At 44.1% G+C, this 21,991-nt stretch overlaps 1 long non-coding RNA gene and 1 other non-coding gene across 5 annotated transcripts in view; one reads left to right on the top strand and one right to left on the bottom strand.

Moving 5' to 3' along the window:
- LOC103658874 overlaps positions 1–21,991 on the bottom strand; it is a 47,063-nt gene that overhangs the window by 8,856 nt on the left and 16,216 nt on the right. For 2 of the 4 annotated variants that reach the window (XR_005838567.1, XR_005838569.1), the window contains exons 3-5: positions 12,319–12,388; positions 7,924–8,213; positions 7,360–7,533 (exon numbers count right to left, since the gene is read on the bottom strand). This is a non-coding gene — a long non-coding RNA (uncharacterized LOC103658874). Of the gene's footprint in view, positions 1–5,537; positions 5,749–7,359; positions 7,534–7,923; positions 8,214–12,318; positions 12,389–21,991 lie in introns of those variants that run through there. The other 2 variants (XR_005838570.1, XR_005838568.1) reach the window with 2 other exon arrangements.
- Positions 1,564–1,634, top strand: LOC121105949. Its single transcript, XR_005838688.1, has one exon. It is a non-coding gene; the product is annotated as a small nucleolar RNA SNORD93 (small nucleolar RNA).

The following is a 21,991-nucleotide window of genomic DNA, read 5'->3' as shown; positions in this document are numbered from 1 at the left end:
CGAGCCGGCTTGGTGTCGCTGTTCTCTGCGCACTCGGGACTTCCGCCTGGCGGCTCCTGGCAATGACCTTGACATCGCCAGTTTGGAGAGTGAGCGAGACCGTGGATCTGAGCGCTTGCAGTTTCCGTGCGGAGCCGCGTGATTATGGGGTTAGACAAACCGAGGGGATCCCGCTCGCACAGCCGCTCACCACAGGCGCCTTTCCGTTGCCACTTTGCAGGGTAGTTGGACTTTTTAAAAGGTGTGGGGTGAGTCTTGCGGGAGCTGATAACTGCTGTGAGTCCTCATGAGGGGGCCTGCAATGTTCTCCCCCAGGGTCACCTTTTCAGGAGTGACCCATGCCTTATGCAGAACGGAACCTGCCAGCATTTTCACGGTGTGAGGTCCGTCATGGTTTTCTGTCTTGGGGAAAAAATCTGAACCACTGGGGTTCTGAGTTGTGTCCACTAAGACGCTGGCGCACCTTGGCTGTAGAAAGGGTTATTCTCCGAATTTAGTAAAATTTGTAAAGATCTAAATTTAGAGTTGAATGAATGAAGGAATCATTGTAGATATCTTAGGTATCACTTAGTTACCTCTTGAAATGTGAGGCTTGTGGGGTTCACAGGTTTGCCCTAGAAAGAGTTTTTCACTTATTATAAAATATCTAATTTCACTGATTAGGAAGCCGAGTGGGACATCCATTTTATCACACTTTAAAGGGGGGGCGGGGAGTAGCGTTGCAAGCTGTGCTGTAGGGACGCCTTTTGCGGCCATACATCTGCACCCAAAGCACATGGCCGGTTTTCTCTGCCCTGTGCCCCTCAGTCTGCCGATTAGCACTCCCACACCGGGAAACAGCAGTGGTCAGGCTTTGTTTTCCAATTGCTTTATGTGTTGGGGATTCCTTTTGAGCCAAACTGTTTCAACATTTCCATCTGAGACAGAAACATGGGCTGAGAGAGCCAGGCAGTATGACAAGGAAGCAGCAGCTTGAGCCAGTGTCTATTTAAGGATCGTGGAAACTGAACAGGAGCAGGAGACTGTTCTCAACTTGCCAACTCTGCCCCTGGGTAAACAAGTCCCAGGCTTCCTTTGGTTTTTAAATCTGTTTAGAGTTTGTTTCAGTGTTTCCTAGGTACAAACTGTTGCCAGTGATATTTACTTTTTTTTTTCTTCTAAAATTGGTACTGTTCCAGGCTAATGTAACAAAGAGATTAAGCTGCCACTGACATTATATTCTCTGGAATCCCAGAGGCTAGAAACTTAATTCACTCTTCATTTTACCCCTGGCTGAAAGTTACCAAGGAGGTTCCCAAGTGAGGAAATTTTAGAGAATGTAGCCTTTTTACAGGAATTCTATTCAAAGGTAGCTTTTTATTCATCAAAGGTAGCTAGTAGATAACTACGAAACTTTACAAAACAAAAAACAAAGCCCCAAACCATAAAGTGACGTGGTATTCCTAACGTGGTCCTTCTCACTTTTCTCTCAGGCTCAGTCCAGTTCAAGATGCTGACGAACTTCAGGTATGGACCAAATTGAGAGAATTTGGCTTGAGTTATTAAATAGCTGAATCGAATTCTTGGCCAAGGATGAGAACCCTAATCTGATTAGATATGCTTCTCTGATGGGTTAAAGGATTTACCTGAGGCCAACGAAATAAGAACTGGTTACATGATCACGTCCCTCCCTTTAGAAAGTATGTTTTAAATAGAAGGGGGGAAGCCTCTAGTATATAGGTAATACTTTATTATGCCAAGAAAAGGTTATTTTTTAAATGGATTTTTTTTAAGTAATTGACATTTAATCTTTCAAAGTATCTTTTCCAATGGTGGCCATCTTGCATTTGAGTCTTCCAGAAGGTTGAGGTAAATTGTTAGCTTTAGTAAAATAGGGTTTAAGTGAAACATTCACTTTTACATCAGAACATGACTAAGTCTGAGTTGTGAGCCCTGAGTTGACAATGTATAGTATGACGGGGAATTCTATTTACTTATTTGCACAGTTTCTGTAAATGTGGTCTAGAAACCACTGTTTATTTTCTTAATAGCACATCTTCTTTAGTACTTGCTGATCTAACTACCTGCTGTGATACTTCTTTTACAGGGCTGGTGCTTGAAAGCAGCTTTTCAACGAGATAAAGTGTATTTGAACATGTGGTAATTGATACATAGGGAATAGATGCTTTTGCTTTCTTTGTCCCTTTTGTGGTAGTAGCAGGGGCGAATTCTGAGAAGGTGCCAAACAGCTGTAAGAACATACATCTACCTGCCCCATAGAGAATTTTATAGAAGGTAGTTCTATTACTTAAAGTAGTCCTTCTACCAACCAACCAACCAGCCCCAGACTGAAGCTTGACACCGCTATCTTGACAACTTTGTTGATTTGCAAAGGTTATTTTTAAATCTCATTCTTTTGACTGTCCTAAAGATACGTTTCACAGTAGCCTCTTAAAAATTTGGTTTTAGCATATGCTTACAAATTTTTCCATAATAGATCATTTTAATGATTACATTTGATCCTTTTGACAGGAGACAGATCAGTGGATTCTTAAGGATCAGTGAGGGGCTGGTTGCAAAGGAGCATGAGGAAGTTTTGAGGAAATGTTTTATATCTTGTTTATAAACGGTGGTGATTGCATTTGTCAAATTTCAGGGTGAGTTTTGCTAAATAAACTACACTTCAATAAATGTGACTTTAAAAACTTTTCTGGCATCTTAATGACCTTTCCAGTGAAATCTATGGCAAGACAGTTTTGGGTCAGCACTTGAATGATTTCCTGAGGTGTTAAAAAGTGGCAAAAACATCAAAATCATTTTGGGGGTTTAAGTCACGTAAGTGACTTGTGCACGCAATAAATACCTGGGAAAAACAGGATCAAAGGGTATAGGTTGGCTTACCCGTCGGGGATATAAAATTTCTCTTTATGGATATTTTGAGCAACAACACATATTCCTTGTCTTGACAGCTGCATTTGAAGTCAGCTGCCAGGCATTTTGCCCTCAGTCTCTTGACAGTCCATTCTAGTGGCCATACGGTGGCAGAATACAGAGTGGGAAGTTTCTGTTACCCTTCTATGCCCTGTAACTTGGTTGGCAGTGCTTAGGGTTGGTTCCTTGTAGCTTTGCTTTCCACACTGGCAGTCTCCCGTTCCAAGAAAATGTAGAATGGCCTTGACCAACACCAGCCAGGAATTTGGGAAATGAAGTGAGGTTTTAGCTGCTGAGTAACAGGGCTTGGGTTGATCTCAAAGCTTGATGCACCAGCCACATGGTTTACTCCTGAAAAAAATCAGTCTGAACTCTCCCTTTTTTACTCTTGGGATATTCAAGGATGCTTTTGCAAGGAAGGATGGGCCAAGTATGTTTATGAGTCATTGTTCTTTACTGTAGGTAATAAGTAGGTCTAACCACAGAGCCTGTTGAGCTCTGCCCCATGACCATGTGTTCTGACGGCTGCGTGATACCATCTTGCTCCAGGAACAAGCAACGCCCTTAAGATGCCTGCATGTTTCTGGGTTGGATACATTCCCTGCTGGGTCTCCCCCAAACCCCCTCCATGATGCCAATAGAACAGTTGCCCAATACCTTGGTTAAAGAAGTCTAGCAAACAGCAAAGAAAATGGGATTAGGAGTTGGAGCCTGCCCCACAGTTCTGCACAGTCAGCTTGCCCTCCTTGGCATGGCACACTCCTGCATGTTGAGCAGAGCTAAGGCAAGAGTGGGAAGATGCCAGTAGGACTATTCAACTACTAGCCATTTTGGGCTCAAGTGCCCTGAGAAGTGAAGCAGATCTGGAGTTGAATGAAATGTTTCCAAAGAGGGCTTATTAATTCCAAGGGAGGAGGTTGCGCTTGAAGAGAATCTTTATGACTATAGAGGAAAATGTAATAGGAATATCACTTTATGCTAATGGTTGTGATTTCATTGAAAATGTAAAATCTTAAGAACTCCAGTCACTATCTTCCCCAGATGTGACTTGCCCAGTATCACGGTTATGCTCTTGCTCATGTCAGTTCAGGTAGATTGAGTCATGTAATTAGATTTCAAGAATGGGCATCTCCCATTTTTGACGTAGGCGCTCTACAGTATTCTCAAGCCCTGACTACAAGTAGTTTCTCGTTCTTAAAAGCAAGCAAATCTTTGTATTTCAAGTGACTATTCCGAACTAAAATAAGTATTTTTGAGGTTTCTAAAATCTTATTTTCATAATTTGGCAAATATTCCCTGTGTTTCTCTTGTGTGTTAAGTCCTGTGATAGATGACTCCTGCCTTTATGGGGCTTGCATGGTGTGACTTATGCATATCACTATGTAAGATGAAGCTGGTTAAAATATGCCCCAGTCAACTTCTGTTAGAAGGAGTAACTTCACTTAATGTCTGAAAGATCCGATTGTCAGGACAAACTCTGAAGAGACAATTCTATCTATTTCTACACACACACATACTTCACTGCCACATTCCCAGAATGATTCAGGGCTTCTAAACAAACAGTAAACAATACAATAATTAGAAGAGGGGATAAAAGCTCAGCAAGAAGAGAGCAGGATTATAAAACCAAGCCATTAGACCTCATGCATTAGGGTCCTGCCAATTTGGCTCTGAGCCTCCTAGGGGCTGGCAAAAAGAGCCTGTTGGCAAGTTTGTCATTAGGCACTTGAATATGTATTTAAAATGGAAAAGGAGGAGAAAGTGGGGTCGTTTGTGTTCTCAGCTCCCTGGAACCTAAGTGAAAAGATGTTTTCCCTTCATGATCTCAAGTAGCTTGAAGGATGAAGTACAGCAGAAAAGGTGTCTGTATAACTAAAACAAGGCTCTACAGATCATGGAGACTGATGGAGTTGATGCAGAATAGTGAGGTCAGTGGGCCAGTGACCCCAACTCATTGTCAAGTCAAAGGGATAACCCCTCTTGAGAAAAAGGCCATGTTGAGATTGTGTAAACAAACAGCCAGATAACGTGTTTGAAAGGCTTATTTTCATTTTGTACTCATAAAGGTTGCCTTTCCAAAATTTACCGCATATTCATGAACTAGAGTCCTGATTCCAATACTGTTTTATGAAATAGTGATTTATCACAACTGGGACTATGCAACCATGACTAGAGGGCCCCCTCGTGGAGCTTATCTGCACTGCACTGCACTTGTACTCTCGCCATTGCCATCTGCATTTCCAGAAGGACAGCTCCACATCTCTGTTTCATAAATAAAGAGATAAAATCCAGTCAAATCAGTTTGATCTATGTCACAATGATTTGTTTCTAGGAGCAGAGCAGCACAGTGCAGTAGATGGATCAGAGCCTAATACCATTGATTTTCCAGTTGGACCAATGCCCTGGCATGTTACCCCTATGCAGAATAGAGCACACTGTATCATTTATAGACCTTCTCTGGTAGAGAAATATGGGCAACTTTGGGAATCATCTTGGGTCCAAATTACACTCTTAAATACAGCAGGCACTGACCACAAGTCACTTGAGCACTTGAAACCTGGCTACTCCAAACTGACATGCACTGAGGTATAAAATTATCAGCTTTGGAAGAATAAAAACAAAGAATGTAAAATATCTCAATTTTATATTGACTATAAAGTTAGATGATACTATTCTGGATACTGGGTTAAATAAAATGTACTACGAAAATTATATAAATGCTATTTGCATCATACTGTTGGGCAGTACTAATCTAAAACAAGAATCAGAATATTCATGGGAACATGCAGATTTCCACAGTCCAACAGAGAGAAAGGTGTTGCCATCCTACTATAGGACCTGGAGGAGAAGCAAGAATAAAATTAGATTAGTACTCACAATACAGAATTTCCAGGTAAGCGGCTCTTCTTTCTGGGGTGCGGGGGCATGGAAAGAGTGCCACGTAGAAGACTTGACATAAATGCTACCCTCATTGTGGTTTTCATTTGTGTTTCCCTGATGCCAAGTGATGTTGAGCATTTTTTCATGTGTCTGTTGGCCGTTTGGATGTCTTCTTTGGAGAAATGTCTGTTCATATCTTCTGCCCATTTCTTGGCTGAATTATTTGTTTTTTGGGTGTTGCGTTTGATAAGCTCTTTATAGATTCTGGATACCAGTCCTTTATCTGATAAGGCATTTGCAAATATCTTCTCCCATTCTGTTGGCTGCCTTTTAGTTTTGTCGACTGTTTCCTTTGCTGTGCAGAAGCTTTTTATCTTCGTGAAGTTTCAATAGTTCATTTTTGCTTTTGTTTCTCTTCCCTTTGAGATGTGTCTCATAAGAAATTGCTGTGGCGAGGTCACAGAGGTTGCTGCCTGTGTGCTCCTCTAGGATTTTGATGGATTCCTGTGTCACAATTAGGTCTCTCATCCATTTTGAGTTTATTTTCGTGTATGGTATAAGAAAGCGGTCTTCTGCATGTGGCTGTCCAATTTTCCCAACACCATTTGTTGAAGAGACCGTCTCTTTTCTATTGGATGTTCTTTCCTCCTATGTTGTTGAAGATCAGTTCACCATAGAGTTGAGGTTTATCATTTTGTCTTTTAACAGTAAGTGGTGGATTCTTCCCTTAGTTTTCACATTTCTCTTAAGCAGTGATTCTTTGGAGGGGATGGGGTGGGAGAGATAATTTTGCCCTCCTTGGGGACCTTGGATTGTCTGCACACACTGTGGACCCTCACACTTGGGTGGGCAGGGCCAGGGATGCTGCAAACTACCCTCTAATGCACAGGATGGCCCCCACACCAAGGGACTATCGGACCCAAAGTGCTAATAGCGCAGAGGCTGAGAAACCCTGTCCTAGAACATGTCATTCCCAGCAATGCCAACCTGCTCAGGTGCTACTAAGCATGCTCAGGCCAGTCCCAAACTGTGACTTCCCCATGCACAGAAATGTTCTCTGGACTTTGAGGCCTGCAGGGGCTTATTCGCCAGCTTCGTTGTTTTCACTTCTATGTGAACTTATTTATCATAGCACTTACAAAACTGTAAATTCACTATTATTTGAAGCAAAGGGCTATATGTATACGGATTTTCTTCTACACCTCTCAAAATCTAGTTTTAACATTGATTGTAAGTGGCCAGAAACTCCAAATTTGTTCATCACAAATTTGTGGTTTTCTTTTCTTTTCTTTTTTAAGATTTATTTATTTTAGAGAGAGAGAAAGAGTGTGTGTGTGTGTGTGTGTGTGTGTGTGTGTGAACGCACGTGTGCAAGGGGAGGGGGGAGAAGGAGAGAGGCTTAAGCAGACTCTATGCTGAGTATGGAGCCCAACATGGGGCTCGATGGTACAACCCATGAGATCATGGCCTGAGCCGAAACCGAGAGTCAGACACCCAATCAACTTCACTATCCAGGTGCCCCAAACACATAGTTTTCTTAACCAGAGTTGGTCGAACTGGAAGTCTTACCTTGATCACTGAGGCAGAACTTGCCCAAGTCTGCTGACGGGACTGTCAGATCCCTAACCAGGCCTTAGAGTCCATAAACCATCCCAAAATGGTTACAATGATCTACTTCTGTGATAAATAACTTCAGGCTTCTTGAGGAGCCCTTAACACATCAAAAGAACATTCTCGATCCACCTGTGAAACAAAAACCCATACCCAAAGAATTGAGACCAAACATCACTGACCATGTTCCACCCTCTCTAATTTTAACCTTGACCAAAAGATTCTAATTTTAGAATCTAAAGAATGATAAAAACCTGAGACCATTGAATTACTCTGTTGGCAAAAGTAAAACAAGCCCCTTTAAGTTGTCTGGGGTGGAATTTGGGTTCGGTTAACGGGCCTGCCATGAGCCAGAGCCCTTTCAAACTACCCATCACTGCAAAGGCGCATGCAATGCAGTTGCTATGAGATGTAGCAGCAGCAGAAGGCGCTCAGTAGCAACGTGGGGCTGTGGCCGCCAACACTCAAGGTGAGATAGGGCCAGGGTTACTGGAGCTCTGAGCAGTCAGAGGGGCTGCCTACCTCTCAGATTAAAGTGCCTTCCTTCGCTGTCTTCCGAGCAGAGCCATTTGTCATCTTACACTTTCTCGCATACAAAAAAATACAGCACGTGCCACTGGTCACAAACAGTATGGAGATGAAGACCAGCATGCCAACCTGCTGGGATTGTAGGGCCAGTGTTATGAGGACAAAGTGGATGAGGTCCAGAAGGTAGTTCAGGGAGCACTGCACACCATTCACCGCCCATCGCTCCGCTTCTGGAATGTTCCCCTGAAGAAGCTGGGTCATGGTGAGGTCAAAGGACCAGAGGCCTACAGGGCAGCAGAGTTGGGGGAGAATAAGTATAAACAGAGACCTTGGTGAGAATTTCAGCTCCGGCTCTGAATGACATCGTCACATCAGGTGAACGAAGCTTCTGTGGCTCAGTTTCCTCATCTGTGAAATGGGAACATTTAGAGCACTGTCTCACTGGAGGATTAGATGAGACAGTGTTGTGAAGTGTGTAGCATCATGCCTGGTCATCTCTGCATGGTAGTTACTGTCATAATTTGTGGTATTATAAGTATTTTTTTTAATGACCATCACCACGCCATTACCACCTAGCAATATAACTTCATTCGGGGTGTATTTATGCCTCCACTCCAAAAATGTTGAGGACACAGAGCCACGTCTTGAGCTTCCAATCTGGTTCCAATTCCAGACTCTCCCTCTTTGCTCCTGGTTTAGCACAGCAGGAATTAGCCTCCTCTCTCCCTGTACTCCCCCCTTTCAACCACATAAAGAGGCTCTGTTTGATTATTTCAGAAGCAGCCTCAGGACCTGCTTCAAAGGCATCAAATAGGGCAGCAGCCAGCCATGTTGATGAGTGGCAGCACTGGGGGCTTGCATCCTGCCTCACGAGCACTGCTACCAGCTTAGTTTCTGTCTGCCTGGTTGGCTATCCAGTCAGCTGACCTGCTGGATTCTCCCCAAGATCCAGCGCTGGCCCTACCGAAGCCTCCTGGTTGCCTCTGTCCTGATCCCTGGACTTAGGTCTGAACTCAAGAATTATTTGGACTGAATATGCTTGTGTCCTCCAGTATCTGCCTTTGCAAAGCACTGGCCAGGCCTTCCATCCTCCTGCTCTGGCCCCTGCCGTCCTGCCATGGCCACCCCCTGGGGGCCCTGACCAGCCCTCATCCTCTGGGCTGTGCTGACCACCCAGCATGGTCTCTCAGTCTGTAAAGTCTTGGCCTGCCAAAAGCCTTGCCCTGCACTAGACTCTGACATGGAACTCACCTGTCAAACCCCTGTACCTGGCCCTTAACATGCAGTGCTTGGGAAGCATTTGTAAAATGCCCCAGTGGTACAATGGGAAGAGCCCAGAAGTGAAGGCTAATTAAGGCACTGACAGAATTTATTTCTACATTGAAGGCGTAAAGAGTTACAGTTCTTAGATTTTTAAAAAATATTTTTTTATGTATCTTAGAGAAAGAGCATGAGTGGGAGGGGCAGAGGGAGAGGGGGAGAAAATTTCAAGCAGACACTGCCCTGAGCACGGAGTCCAGTGTGGGGCTCAATCCCAGGACGCTCAGGTCATGACCGGACCGGAAACCAAGAGTCAGATGCCCCACTGACTGCACTGCCCAGGCGCCCCTACAGTTCTTAGATTTTAAAAGGCAAAGCGACTTTCGGGCAATGTGCCAAATCTTGTTGCTACGAGAGTTCTAGAACTTAGTTTCCATCAGAATGGAAACAAATTATTTACTGAGCCAATACCTAGGATGAGCCTGGCCTGGGGGAGGCCTGGTGGAATGCCAAGGCAGGCCACAGGCCACTCTCCTGGTGAGAGAGCCAGTCACCACCACCACCAGACCTGACCGTGCTGACCACGCCAACCAACACGCAAGATAACCTCGTGGGCGCTGGTGCTTCGGCCGTGTGCAGTCTCATCAGCACACACGCGCCAGGTCCTCTGTACGTCTGCCAGGGGCAAAGACAAAGGGCACCTGTTGGCAGGGGGTGCGCAAGAGCCACACAGTGTCCATGTCGCTTGGCACTGTGGGTCTGTGTCACTGCCCAGCCCACACCCCCCCCCACACACGGGGGTGCTTGTGAAAGCACCGGAAGTACAGCCAAAACAGAATAATGACGGCATCTGGAGAGGAGAGTTAATCGTCATTCTTCGCAAGCAGCTCCTCTGCTTTGACTTCCCTGACAGTTAGCATTCTCGTTATGACTCCGTCTCACTGAGCAGGAAACAGTGACACAGGGAGCTTCGGTGACTTGCCAACATCATCAGGCAGCCTGGCTCTAGGTCCCGAGCTGTCTCCTTCATGAGTGTCAAGAGTGTTCTGTGTCGGGGCGCCTGGGTGGCACAGCGGTTCGGCGTCTGCCTTCAGCTCAGAGTGTGATCCTGGCGTTATGGGATCGAGCCCCACATCAGGCTCCTCCGCTATGAGCCTGCTTCTTCCTCTCCCACTCCCCCTGCTTGTGTTCCCTCTCCCGCTGGCTGTCTCTATCTCTGTCAAATAAATAAATAAATAAAATCTTTAAAAAAAAAAAAAAAAGAGTGTTCTGTGTCTCTGGAATCCTCATCAAGGATCTTGCAGCAGAGCAAAGCCGGAAGCTGGTCATGCCGTATGGGTCTCTGGGTTACAGGCATTGCCGGTGACATTCCGTGTTCTCCGAATGTGATTATTTCCCTCATGTCAGGAAGAGTCAAGGTGGACTTTTCCCCCCCTTTTGAACTGAAGAGTTTATTATCACATTGTGAATTGCATAAATTTTAAATGGCCAATCTGCTCTCAGTTGTTGCGGCAATTAAAAGCTGGAAATACAAGCCAAATAGCCTAATAAAAAGTAATCTACCTGTCAGGTACTTCGCTTCAAGTATTTTAGAAGTTAGATAAACTCCAGATGAAAGAACAGGTTTCTAAACCAGTCATTTAGAATTCAGAGCACAATTTCTCTGGACTGACACATACACTTCATCAGAGGAATGAGGTTCCCAGGCCAGCCCATGGTTCTATAACCTCTTGAATCGGATCTACAAAACTCTCATTTCCCCTCTGCCAATGTTCCAAAGCTTCTGTGAACCAAAGGGTTCTGGGTCTCCATGGCAGAAATAAGGAAAACACTTCCCACCCCCATGCTCTCACCCCACTGTGGCTCCATCAGTGAGAAGGTAAAGCTCTGAGCCCCTACAGGCCAGGGACCTCGCTGAAGCCCAGGACCTAGAGCACAGAGGACGTTTACAGGAAGCCTTGTTGAATGAATGAAAAAGATAGATTTGGTTGTTGATCTACACCTTCCACCACCCACTACCACACTTTCCACTTCCTCCATTTCTCACCTGGGCTTGGGGAATCCACTGGTTCTGAGCTGTGGCCTCAGGAAGGGGCTTTGAAGGTGGTGACTTTGGATTTAAGGGAGGGAGCAAGGCTTGGGTGGAAACCTGATCTCAGGGACTCCATGTCTACAAGCAAGGCCCAGATTCTGGCCAGGCTGGGAATCTGCAGGTCTAATCACTGGGGCCAATAAGCTGTTGAGTGACTTCTATATCCATCACCGTGGTTCCCAACACATCACTGTTGGATTCACCTTGCATCAACTGACCAAACTTGAAACAACAACAATTAAACAGCTTACTAAATCAGATAAGTGCTCAATGCCACGTATGAATGACACGTGGTTAGTGGCAAAGTTCCAAGACCAAGCTCTTAGGGTAGACAAGATTGGAGACCTTCACAGTTACACAGCTTGTCCTGGGAAATGACTTCCCTCCCCTCTCCTAAGCAGCTGAGGAAGGTTTGGGCCCCACCAAGCTGTCCTCTTTCCCGTCTCTCCATCCCAGTTCCATAGAGAAAGGATCCAGGTCAAAATGCTCCTTTAATGTAGATGCCAACTGTAGCACTGACATGCTTGACTCCTAGGAAATAACTATTCTCACTTCTCCAAATTTCCATGTCTTCACATTTTAGCCTTTGTACAACTATCTGTGTAGCCTAGAGCACTCTTTCTTCAAGTCACCTGCTCAGTTTGTTCTTCAGGGATCTCTTAAATGTGCCTCCCTCTAGAAAAGCTTCTCTAACTCCCAAGACCAGGTTTGGTGTCCCTCTTATATATTCTCAATCCTCTGACTGCCACTCCCTCCCCCTGACCACACACACACATAGCTCCTCTCACTTTGTATTGTTGACTGTTTACTCAACAGCCTCCCATCCAGACTGTATGCTCCACGGGGCTAAGACTTTGTGTGATGAAAACACTCTCTATCCCCAGTGTCTAGGACAGTTTTTTTCACATAACATGTTCTACGTGAATGAACAATAAAGACTTACAATGACACAATGGTGAGACCATCAAACGCTTCCAAGATTACTTAGCGCCATCACAGTCTGCAGAATCCCATGTCACACCGGACCCACTACTCACCGATTCTTTCCAGGAGCACACCCAAGAACAGCAAGATGATGGAGATGTAAGACTCAGGAGGCTTGGGATCCTGCAAACAGAGCTGTGCTGTTGGTCCAGTGGATGGAAGAGCAGTTTGGGAGGATAGGCTGGTTCATGTTTCTTTCAAAGACATAAACATGTACCTTGTCCTCTTTTAGCAACTCATGGTTTGAGGAATAGTTTTTGCTTCATGAAAGTGAGAAAACAGCCGGATCAATCAGGCTTCCAGGACCAAAGACAGAAAATACGCGGAGTGTCAGCCAGCCTACATGGAGCCAGCTGGACCTGATTCCTGTGGTGACCAAGCCGTAGCACTCCCTGAGCCTGGTGAGGGGCACTGAAGCCATAGTAGTGCTCCCTGAGCCTGGTGAGGGGCACCGAAACCGTAGTGCTCCCTGAGCCTGGTGAGGGGCACTGAAGCCGTAGTGCTCCCTGAGCCTGGTGAGGGGCACTGAAGCCGTAGTGCTCCCTGAGCCTGGTGAGGGGCACTGAAGCCGTAGTGCTCCCTGAGCCTGGTGAGGGGCACTGAAGCCGTAGTAGTGCTCCCTGAGCCTGGTGAAGGGCACTGAATCCGTAGTGCTCCCTGAGCCTGGTGAAGGGCACGGTGCCCATCAGGCCAGACAAAGCTGACAGGGCCATGAGGATGCTAAGCAGGGAGCCTCCGACCCCTTGGGTGTAGGCGTAGCCTGTGGTGATGCAGTCGAAGCCCAGCACCGTCATGTAGAGGAAGGCCAAGGCCAGGCCCGCCAGGATACCTCCCGGCCCTCACGGCACATGCGCAGCAGCCTTCGGGGGCTTGGGAGGCAGGAGGGGAAGCCCTGTGGTTCTGGCCTGGTGTCCTTCAAGGCTAGACTTGTGGTCCTTCAACCTTCCCAAAGTTTTGGGCTTATTGATGAATCCAGCAGTGGTTTCCCAAGAGTCCATTTCACCTCAAATAAAATCCCATAACCTTTGCATCAGTGCCCTGCCCCAGTGCCCTCAGCCCCACCCTCATCTGCTGCTTTGTTGGGCAGTTCCTGTGGGTGACCATGGCTTCACCCATGCACCCATGTCTTTCTGAGTCTCTCTCTAGCCCCAGGAACACAAGGGCAGGTGGTACTGCATGTGCCCTGGCATCACACCTCCGAGAACAGCACTTGGTGGAGAAACTCCCCAGTTTCCTTAGCGTTGGTGGGACAATTCTGAGGTAAATCCTACACATTGTCTCCCAGCCCTGGCAAGACTGAGCCCCAGTCGCAGTAACCTGTATGCCAACACACTCTTTATTGGCTCTTCTCCTTTCCCTGTCTCGTTTCCCATCCCCACTTCATGCTTCCTAGGATCACCTGCCAAGTAGATTACATTTACCCCAAATACTCCTCTCAAGAACTGCTTTTGAGAGAACCCAAACTAAGACACACGGTGAGGTTGGGAAGGTGGCCACTGACAGGAGAGAAAATACAGCAGAGCGTGAAAGACAAATTTTCACAGGCTTGAAACATGGTAACGAACTCTTAAAAACAGTGATGGATATTTCCTTTGGTTATGTTTCTGAAGAAAAAGAGACTTGTGAAAAGAAAATGATAATAGCTTTCAGTCTTCCAGCATGCAATAGGCAATGGTTGTAAGCAGATTTAAAAAGAAAGAACCCTTTGTGAGAGGCGTTTAGCACAAATGAAGACAAGCTCTGAAAAAAAAAAAAAAACAACAGGAATCAAAGAGGGCTGTGAAGGAAGGAGAGGGGCTCAGGCCAAATCCATTGCAGCCCAAGAACTATGGGGAGAGGGAAGCTCCTGGTTGTAGAAATGAATTTATTGCCAGAGCAGCTTTGTTTTAAAAAAAAAAGAAAAGAAAGAAAGAAAGAAAGAAAGAAAGAAAGAAAGCAAGCTAATAATAATAACCACACCGATGAAAACCCAGCTAACACTGACTTGTTTCACTATATGCCAGGGAGCAAAATGGGGCTTTGCAGAGGCGATCTTTCTGCCACAGCATTCCTGCAATCAGTCCTGTCATTGTTACCCTTACTGTACAGACAGTGAGACACAGAGTCGGAGTCAAATGACTCTGCCTGGTTACACAGCTAAAAGGGACAGATGGAAAGACACAGCACAATTTATCTATTTATCTGTCTCTCTGACCACTTACCTACCCATCCATCATCTAAATGCATGTATCTATCTCTATAAATACATATATTTTATTCATACAATGAGATCTGGTAGGCTTCAATTACAGAACAGCTTGAGAGAAGAGATAATTAATTATAAGAAGTCCAGGAAAAGAAACTGATCTCAGAAGCAAGGCCTGAGCTCTGTTATGCCAGGCAAATGGGCAACACTGTCAGCAGGCAGGGAGAGCTCTTAATCTTCAGATCATATCTACTGGCAGGTCCCCCTCCCTCCCATCCCCTAATGTTAGGGAATCTTTGCTTTATAAAACACTACTGAGGGGCGCCTGGTGGCTTAGTCTGTTGAGTGTCCGACTCTTGATTTGAGCTCAGGTCTTGATCTCAGGGTTATAAATCCAAGCCCCACAATGGGCTCCATGATGGGTGTGGAGCCTACTTAAACAAACAAATAAACAACAAAACAAAACCAAAAAACCCCACTGCTGATAGCAGAGATGGTCAATGCATTACACTATCTTGGCCAAAGAGCAGCCCATACTATCTGAGATATTTGTCTTTCTAACTTAGCATCTTTAAGGAGGAGGAGGATGAGCGAGAGAGGAAGAAGAAATTTGCCCCCAGGACCATGAAATAGGTTGTACAGGTTAAATACTGCACAATCCCATGGGAATGCTACTCACATCAGAGTCTCTCTAAATAAAGCCCCTGGAATGGGGCAGTGTACAACCTGTGTAACTGCACATGATGTCCCCACCTGCCCCCACCAATGAGATCAGCCATATGAACTATATGACCAATGGCACAGTTGGAACCTTCTCATTTTTTCACTGTTTCTAGGCACATCTGCAGACAAAATGTGGAGATTATAATCAGACACAAGCTCTGAAAAGAAGAAATGAAATACTGACATAAAGGAGAGATAAAGGACAATAGCTGCCTCTGAGTTTATCTTACCTTGAAGGTTCACGGCATCCTGTCACCTTTCTTGGAAGTGCCCCCCTCTTTGTTGCTGGGGTTTTACAGCCAATTGGGGAACTAGCTGATTAACCCTGGACAGAAATAGAAACTCCACAAGAAGTGAAACCAAGTTCCATCCAAGAACGAAACCACAACCGATCACATGAGATGCCCATGTCATCACCTGGCCCACGGACAAGGGAGCAAATACATTAATGATCTGGTCCAGCTGCTGGACCACTGCATTCATCGCTGTGAGGGGAAGGGAACACTGCAACTCAGTGGCTGAGTCCTTCCTCCTGGTGAATTTAACAGGGTGCGTTTGCTAGCCGTGTATGGGGTGAACTGCAGTGGAAACAGAAAAGTTCCCTTTCAGGCTAACTATGGATTCATCACAGGATTTTCAACCTGAAAAAAGCCTTCAAGATTAGTTCTATTGAACTTGAATAATTAACAGAGGAGTAAACTGAGGACAAGGTCCCTTGGAGCTAATTATTCTAACTTCGGTCTCCTGTCTTCTCTTTTCTATCACATCCTGCTATCTTAACAACAACAACGATATTAACTAGTCATTATGTTATTATGACCAACATGTCGATGAGGGGGAGGAAGAAGAAGGACAGAGCTAGTAGAAAACTTCCTAGTGCCAGGCACCTAGTTCTAAGCCTTTTCCACACAACTGGCTCACTGACCGCTCACAACAACTCTAAGAGACTGGCAATAGCTCCCTTTAACAAATTAAGAAGTAGAGGCACGAAGAGGCGAACTTTTTTGCTCAGGGTCACAGGAAAGGTAAGTGGGGGAGTTGAGATTCGAATCCAAGCAGGCTGACTCCAAAGCTTACTCTCCTAACTATTCCACCATTGCTGAAGAACATACTTGCAGGCTCACTTAAAAAATCATAGTGAGCCTCGAAACAGGATCTGTGTTTTATTTTAGATTTCTTTAAAAGCAATTAAGAGAGGCTAGGAAGATTTTCTTTTACCCAGAGACAGAGGACACTTTCAACACCATGTCACCCAGCTTTTACCCGCCTAGCTGTTTTATTTTGGGTGGTGTTATTTAAGCCACAGTACCATCCAAATAAGTGTAGTTTAAGAGAAGACATGATTATAAGGGACTTCTACTCTTTGTAAGGAGTATATTTTAATAGACTTCTCCATGATAGCTTCCTTTATCTTGGCTACCAACTCACGAACATTTTCTAGCAGAGAGTACCAATTCCACAAATATAGGGTTGGACAAGATCTCCAGTTTTTAAGCTGGCAATTTGAATATATCACAACGTGAATGATCCAAGTTTTATAAATGGAAGAAAAAACAAAGAAGATGCCAGATTCTCCCATTTAGCTCCATTGTTGAAAAAAATTCTACCTCTCACTATAAGTGATAATCAACAGTCACATTCGCTGACGCATTTTTTGCAGGGGATGTAGAAGCTTATCACTGGCCAGAATGAAGAAATCTTTTAATCCACTTATGTTGCAGGTCTAAAATTGCCATGGGACTTCTCTGCCATATTTTGAGGGGCTTCTCTCCTGAAAGTACAGTTTATGTATCTCTTTGATAATAACAATGGCATCCATTTCTCCCTGTGTGCAGATGTAGGTCCAAGTGCTTTACAAATTCTGCATCTCACAGAGTTCTCCAAACTGAGCCGGCATGGCGTGTGGGTGTGAGGTCTGTTTCTCCCGTTCTACAGATGAGGAAAGTAGAGTCTGGAGAAGTTATGTAAATTGCAGCTGGTAAGAGCCATGGTTTGTTTTAACTGGATTCAAATCCAGGTCTGTTTGACTCCAGATGCCTCTCTCTTAAAGGCGACTTTACTGCCCCTCTCAGAGCCCTGATTGACTCATCAATTGTGTTCACTGAGCCAGGCCTACTTCTCGACTGATTAGAGGACCATGACCCAGATCACCAGCCAGTTGGCCTCTGTTGTCATGTGTGAGGCTCACAATCCAGTCCTTCTGAATGGTGATGCCCAGTGTGGTGCTGGCCAGGTTCGCCAAGGCTGCCAGGAGTATCACAGCCGAGTAGCAGGCCACCTACAGCAGGGTGGGAAAGGGAGTGTGGAATCCAAAAATGGACTTTCTCAGCCCATTGTGGTACATACCACAGTTATTTCTCTGACAGCTCAAGGAATATCTACAATGAACACAAAGACCTTTGAGAACAAGAGTTTCGATGTAGGTTTGAAGCACAATGTGACTGTGTTGATTCTACCCATTTTCTTCTTGCTGCCCCATCAGCGCCAGATCTGATGCTAATTTGTACCTTGTAGACACTGACTCTGCTGTTCTACTGCCTTCGTGTCGGTGGGATTTAGGCTCTGATTCACAAACTAGGGGTGAGGAGAACACTGACTAAAGATGAGCCAGATCCCAAACCAGTGAGTGGGGCCGTGTGGAGATGACTCACTGAGAGGCATTCAAGGCTGGTCTCTGCCACTCACTCTTAGGGCACAGGAGGGAGCTGAACCAGCCGCGTCAGACCTGCGCCATCTCCCTTCTGGGACAAGCCGCAGGCCACGACCAAGGCATTCTGAGTGAAGAGCAAAGCATGAGCCGTTGCGAATGGAAACAATGTTTCCTCTTGGCTTTAAGACACAGGTCATGGCTACACTATCATTTAATGCAGAGTAATTACATGTGACCAAATCACCGGGCCAACCAGGGTTATGGCTTTCAACAGCAATCAAGGGCTTGAGGAGGAGGCGAAGAGCAGGCTCATATGCTCACTAAAGGCAAAGCCTTCGCAACCAAAAGAAAAAAAACAACTGAGCTTTATAAGTAAATGAAAACATACTTGAGAGGAGAATTATAAGAAAAGCGGGACACTAGACAAATCAGAGAACTTAAAGGTTTCCTACTGATACATCCCACTCTTCTGGATGTACTCTGTGACTGAAGTGATCAATATGGCCAAACGACTGGGGCACCTGGGTGGCTCAGTCGGTTTAACATCTGCCTTTGGCTCGGGTCATGATTCCAGGGTCCTGGGATCGAGTCCCACACCGGGCCTCCTGCTCAGCTGGTAGTCTGCTTCCCCCTCTGCTACCTGTGCACCCCCCACTCGTGTATGCTCTCTCTCTTAAATAAATAAATAAGATCTTTTTTAAGAAAATATGGTCAAAGAACCAACTTTACATAAGTTAGCTTTTCCAATGACATGGCTTCAAAGAATGTCTTTCCAAGCCTCCTAGGTGGAATGAAATGTTGACGAGCAATCAAAATAGGAAAAACTTTAAAAATCCTACATTCTTACTTGGCATAAGAGGGTTAAAAAGATATTAGAGCCAAAAGCTAAAAATATATCTACACTTGAATGACTAAGTCTCCAGATACTAGTTCCGAATTTAGACAGATTACTTGGTACAAAAGATATCTTTTACACATAGAAACTGTCTTTAATAAAAAAATAACACAAGTATATCATACATAGGTTATATCAAAGGATTAAAAAGAAAGCATGTTTTCAAGAGTTTAATATTAAAAATCTGTGATGGGAAGAATCTAAAGACTACAATAAAATGTTTTAAACATAATACCGAAGAATGGTATAAAGCTATACGCACTTTTTCTAGTTTCTAAAAGTTATGCTGTCTTTCTATTAAGTTCATATCTGTATTTTATTTCACAAAATAATCCCAAAAAAGTCTAGTGAGATCATAAGTTACCTCATAATTGTGTGTCAGAGTTAAGAGTATTACCTTTGTTTCTTGGTTTCCTGACGATCCAATCACCAATTAAGACCCCAAACATTAACACAGAGCCAGCCACCACTAAGTCAAACATTACTGTTAGGAGAAGATCGTGTTCATATAATTCTATCAGGAATGCAGAAATGGCAAAGTGTCAACTTCCATCTCCCTACAATGCGATGAAGCAAAGCATGTTTTAATTATTGACCTAAAAGATGAAACAAACTTAAAATCCAGAAAGATGCCTTTCTCCCAAAGGACATGTCATATGCAAGACATAGAATCAGAAAGTCAAAATTATACATTTATGCAGCACAGCTGTGACATTTTAAAAATGCAATGTAGTTCTACTTTAGAAAGCTGGACAGAATACATTTTAAAATCTTGAAAGCTTCAAAGGGCCAAGAATCCCATGAGAAGACATCAGATAAATGCTTTTGAGAACATGAAAGCCCCAAGAAGCAAGCCCAGGTCACCCTGAGACATCTGCTGACTCTGTCAGCTCTGCAGTTTGGGTCATATCAGAAAGTCAGATGATAGAAGTCCATGCCCACCAAAGGTGAGACATAGACAAAACAGTTCCTGCTTTAAGCTGAGATCCCATATAACTCAACCCTAGGGTGAGACAGGGTAAACCACAAGTAAGCCAATCCTCGCCTGGACCTGGAGTCCAGCCTCACCTCATTTGGATGGTCCAGAACATCACAAGCCTGGATCTTGCATTAAACTGGTCCCAAATGGCTAGTGCCCACTATGTATCTGGTAAAAGCCACTTTCCTCTCTAAAGAAAGACACTATCATCTTAGGCTTCAAAATATTCCTACACTAATTTTTAAATACAATGCCCAGGGCATGATCAAATGTAATAAGTCATACAAGGAAATGAAACAGCATGAGCAAGATCTATCTTAAATAACAGACAATAGAAACAGACCTACTGAGACTTCAGACATTTAAATTATCAGACATGGGCTATAAAATAATAGTGATTATTATATTTAAAGAAATTAATGCCAGGCCTGATAATCTGAGCAGGGGATTGGAAACCATAAAAAGTGACAGAGTCAGTTTGAAAAGAACTACATAGAAATTCTAGGGCAGACAGGGGAAGAGAATCCTCACCTACAGAGGGAGGAACATCAGAATAACGTCAGACCTGTTTACAGAGACCTGGCAAGCCAGGAAAAGCTGGCAAGACATATTCAGAGCTCTAAGTGAGAAGAATATGCAGCCAAGGATCTTTTATCCAGCAAGGCTGTCATTCAGAATTGATGGAGAGACAAGGACCATCCAAGACCAGCAGAAACTGAAAGAATATGGGACCACCAAACCAGCCCTACAAGAAATATTAAGGGGGATTCTATAAAAGTAAAAAGACCCCAAGAGTGATACAGAACAGAAATTTACGATCTATAGAAACAAAGACTTCACAGGCAATATGACATCATTAAAATCATATCTCTCAATAATTACTCTCAATGTGAATGGCCTAAATGCTCCCATAATGACACAGGGTTGCAGACTGGATAAAAAGACATGACCCATCCATATGCTGTCTACAAGAGACTCATTTAGAATCTAAAGATACATCCAGACTGAAAGTGAGGGATGAAGAACCATTTTTCATGCCAATGGACCTCAAAAGAAAGCTGGGGTCACAATTCTCATATCAGACAGATCAGATTTTAAACTAAAGACTGTTGTTAGAGATACAGAAGGACACTATATTATTCTTAAAGGATGTATCCAACAAGTGGATATGACAGTTATAAATATCTATGCCCCCAACAGGGGAGCAGATAGATACACAAGCCAACTCTTAACCAGAATAAAGAGACATATAGATAAAAATACGTTAATAGTAGGGGACCTCAACACTCCACTATCAGCAATAGACAGATCACCTAAGCAGAAAATCAACAAAGAAACAAGAGCTCTGAATGACATACTGGACCAGATGGACCTCATAGATATATACAGAACACTATACCCCAGAACAAAGGAATATTCATTCTTTTCAAATGCACATGGAACTTTCTCCAGATTAGACCATATACTGGGTCACAAAACAGGTCTCAACTGATACCAAAGACTGAGATTATTCCCTGCATATTCTCAGACCACAATGCTTTGAAACTGGAACTTATCACAAGGAAAAATTTGGAAGAAACTCAAACACTTGGAAACTAAGAACCATCCTGCTTAAGAATGATTGGGTAAACCAGGGAATTAAAGATGAGCTTAAGCAATTTATGGAAACCAATGAGAATGAAAACACAATGGTCCAAAACCTATGGGACACTGCAAAGGCAGTCCTAAGGGGAAAATACATAGCCATCCAAGCCTCACTTGAAAGAACAGAAAAATCTAAAATGCAGTTTTTATATTCTCACCTCAAGAAGCTGGAGCTGGAACAGAAGAACAGGCCTAACCCACTCACGAGAAGGCAGCCAATGAAGATGAGAGCAGAGATCAATGGATTAGAAACCAGGAGCACAGTAGAGCAGATCAACAAAACTAGAAGCTGGTTCTTTGAAAGAATAAATAAGATTGATAAGCCACTGGCCAGACTTAGTCAAAAGAAGAGAGAAAGGACCCAAATTAATAAAATTATGAATGAAAGGGGAGAGATCACGACTAACATCAAGGAAATAGAAACAATCATTAGAAACTATTGTCAACAACTACATGCCAATAAATTAAACAACCTGGAAGAAATGGATGCCTTCCTGGAAACCTATACACTACCAAGTCTGAAACAGGAAGAATTTGATTATTTAAACAGACCTATTTATTATGAAGAGATTGAAGCAGTGATCAAAAACCTCCCCAAAAACAAGAGTCCAGGGCCTGACGGATTCCCCGGGGAATTCTACCAAACATTC

Source organism: Ursus maritimus, unplaced genomic scaffold (genome assembly GCF_017311325.1).
Source record: "Ursus maritimus isolate PB19 unplaced genomic scaffold, ASM1731132v1 scaffold_3, whole genome shotgun sequence".
NCBI classification, from domain to species: Eukaryota; Metazoa; Chordata; class Mammalia; order Carnivora; family Ursidae; genus Ursus; species Ursus maritimus.
Note: the sequence above shows the minus strand (reverse complement) of the source record. Positions and strands in the feature narration are given on the sequence as shown.